This window comes from Haliaeetus leucocephalus, unplaced genomic scaffold (assembly GCF_000737465.1).
Source record: "Haliaeetus leucocephalus isolate CR32 unplaced genomic scaffold, Haliaeetus_leucocephalus-4.0 Scaffold517, whole genome shotgun sequence".
NCBI lineage: Eukaryota > Metazoa > Chordata > Aves > Accipitriformes > Accipitridae > Haliaeetus > Haliaeetus leucocephalus.
The window spans coordinates 3,048,973-3,052,309 of NW_010972953.1; the positions used below are offsets into that span (position 1 = coordinate 3,048,973).

At 62.7% G+C, this 3,337-nt stretch overlaps 1 protein-coding gene across 1 annotated transcript in view; it reads right to left on the reverse strand.

Annotated features, from left to right (window-relative positions):
- The window catches only part of FNDC5 (fibronectin type III domain containing 5), a 30,572-nt gene that overhangs the window by 26,362 nt on the left and 873 nt on the right, over positions 1 to 3,337 (reverse strand). The gene's annotated exons all lie outside the window — the stretch shown is intronic.

The window sequence follows — 3,337 nt, forward strand, 5'->3', positions numbered from 1 at the left end:
CCCCGGTCCATCCCTCCCGGGGGGCTTGCTCCCCGCCTGGTCCCCCGGGCTACCGGGGAAAGGAGATGGGGTCTTACACCGAGACGAGACCTCCCCCCGTGCACAGCGGCGGGGATATTTTACCGCCGGGGTTTCACGCAGCCCCTGCGAAACGCCGGGCTCTAAATTCCGAGGTAATGAGGATTAGATGAGCTTCTGGAATTAGCCGTGCCTCCAGGTTAATTAAGCCGGCAGAGCTCTGATTTATGGTAACTAGTCGAAGGGAATAAAGCCGTTTCCCCAGTTCAGCCACCAGCCGCCAAACCCTGTGACGCTGGATGGGGGGGACCCAGCTCCGGCCACCGCAGCCTCTGCTGACCCCTCCACTGCACCCCATCAGCCATGAGGTGTCCTGCCCCTGCGAGGGTCCGGCTGCGATGGCCCGGGCCAGCTGCGGTGGCCGCAGGGTGCCAGCAAGCAGGGACTACAGGTCCCAGTATGTACGGACAGGTCTGACTGGGAGCACCCGGCCACGCTGCGGGTGGGACACAGTGGGGTCTGGGCCGTGTGTCTGGGCAGTATCGCTCGCTCGCTGTCTGTCTGTCTGGCCTGGGTATTTATTTGCCTGCCAGGGAGTTTGGCATGGCTTGCGGGCTGCCAGGAGCATCAATGGAGTCCTCTCACTTACGCCAAGCCCGGTCCTTATGGTTTGGTTTATGGACTGGCGCTTTCTCTCTGCTTTGCACCAGTGGTGTCAACAGAGCCACACTGGATGAAGTGGGGAGTGAATCAGCATGAGGGGCTTGGCCTTGTCAGCCTCTGCCGCCTTCCCCTTCCCGTCCGCCCACAGCGGTGCTGGGGACCCTCTGACCATGCACAGACCGCAGTCGTGCTTGTGGATCACAGTGAGAGACGCCCCAGCTGAGGGGTCTCCTCATGTACGGGAGATCCTGCAGAGCTCCCAGCATCTCCCGATGAACCGAAGCTCCTTCCCGGAGAAGCGATAGGCACCCATCGCCCAAGAGAGACCCAAAAAACCTCCACCAGAGCCGGGAGACCGCTCTGTCCTGCCAAATCCTAGCCCTGTGCCATTCCACCACTCTCTTTCCTCAGCCCAAGATGATGATAATTCCCAGTGCCGTCTCTGTGTTGTGGTGCCGGGGCTGTGCCCGCGCCGCACTCCATCGCAGTGCCGGGGCGCTCGGCTGCAGTCGACTGCTTCCCGGGAAGCGCCTGTGGTGCCTCTCTTTCATCTCCTGCCTGGAAGCAGATTAAAATTTCATCACTTCAGTGGTGGAGAAGGTGCAGGGGAGGAGCGGGAGCCCTGGGCTGGCAGGGGGGGGCTCAGCCCCTCGCCGGAGCAGCCTGTGCTGAGCTCGGTGCCCACTCCAAATCCAGCTGCACGTGGCTGGGCTGGGTGAGCTCAGCTGATGGAGCTGGAATTTAGGCACAGCCATGCAGGGGTGGCTGCGGGCCGGGTTCCTGCTTCCCCTGGGCTTTCCCTCGCCGGAGCACGAGGCTGGGCAGGAGAGCCTGCCAAGCTCTGGGCTCCTGCCGGTTCTTCTCCATGGGCTGCGCACCCGGAGCAGGATCAGGAGCCCCCCAACTCCGAGGCAGATGCAGCCAAACTGGCTCCAGCTGCCAGCAGAAACACAAAGCTGAGATCGCAGCAGGATGTGACTCCACGCTGCCGGCAGCAGTGTTTCCTCGCCTCCATACAGGGAGCCCCAAATCTCCCGGCAGCCACGAGATGGAGGGATTGTCACAGAAAACCAGTTACTCCCTGCAGCCGGGCTGCTCGGCTGGCCCCAGGAAGGTGCTGCCTGGGCTGGACCCCATCCTGGGCTGACAGTGAGCCGAGGTTGGGCCCCGGAACGTGGGAAGACTGATGTCTTGCCCTGGTTGCTCCTGGCAGATGCAAGAGGACTGCTGCCTGTCACCCCGCTACCTCCCAGGCTCCCACAAGAGGGTTTTTGATGTGTTCTGGTATTTTTCCAGAGGCTGAACACGCTTAACACCATAATTCCCTGTTTTTTCCTATCCCCCTTTCCAAATAAAGGGGAAACATTTGCTCTTTTCCAGCCCTGTGACGTCTGCCATCCTCAGCAGGTTCCCTGGGACATCACCACTGCACTGAAGTCCCCTCCGGGGGGCTCAGGTCCCAGCTGCCCCTGGGGTGCACAGGGTGGCCCGTGCTGTGCTTGTCCTTTCCCTGTCCCCTCTACTTTCTCACCACCGGGCAAGGGGTTTTGAGGTGTCCTGGCCCCCCCCTCCCAGTCCCCTCTGGGCTCCCATTGCCTCCCTGTGCGGTGCAGACCCTCCTCCACCTCCCCAGCCCGTACCAGCACATCACTATTCAAGTCACGCAATGCCTATCACGTGTCCCACGTGTGCCAATTAAGTCACAACTCTAATTACGCACTTAGACTTCGCCAGTCGTTCCTCTTCCCTCTTGCATCACTAGACGGACACCTGGGACGCCGCCAGCCATCCCCCTCCTCGCACCCAGTCCCTGTCCTGTCCCACCTCACCTTAACTATGCTGGGTCGGGCTCTGGCAGGAGCCGAGCATTGAGACCACGTCCCCATGACACGGAAAACTGTCCCTAAATCAGCGCTGTGGGGTAGGACCATTGCTGGGGGCCCTTTTTGGTCCGGGCTGCCTCCCTTGTAGCCCATGAGGGAAATGGATGTGGTGTGCGGAGATGCTCTGGGTGTCCCCCAAGAGGGACTGTCCCAGCCCTGGAGTCCCCAGGGGATGACAGTGGGACAGAACGATGTTGGCAGATCCGGGGGACCCCGTGCTGCTGCTCCCCAGGAGACCCTGGCCCCCAGAGCCGCGGTCGTGCCCCAAGAGCAGCTTGGTCACCCCCAACCATCACCTGCACCTCCCTGTGGCACCCCAAGGCCTTGAGGTGAAGGTGCCCTGCACCCCATTGCAGAGTTCAACACTGCATGGCCACTCATGGAACCGCTCTGGGGGTCTCTGCCCCCCCCCGGCCCCCAGAAGTTCCTGCCTGGCTGCGGATACCCACGGGGGGATGCTGGGTGTCGGGGGGGATGCTGTGTTGGAGGGGACACTGCAGGGATCACGCATGAAAGGGAGCAGGGCTGCAGGGAGGGCTGGGGGAGAGCTACACAGGGTGCTGCATGGGGAGCCGGGTGCAGGGGGCTGCGGGAGGGGTGCCAGGGTGCAGTGCTGGGCAGAGCTGGGTGCTGCAGGGTGCAGTGGGTGGTGTCGGGGTGCTGGGTACCAGGCTGGCAGGGTGCTGCGGGGTGCAGGGAGTGGTGTCAGGGTGCTGTCGGGGTGCAGGGTGCCAGGCTGGCAGGGTGCAGGGGGTGCAGTGGGTTCTGTCAGA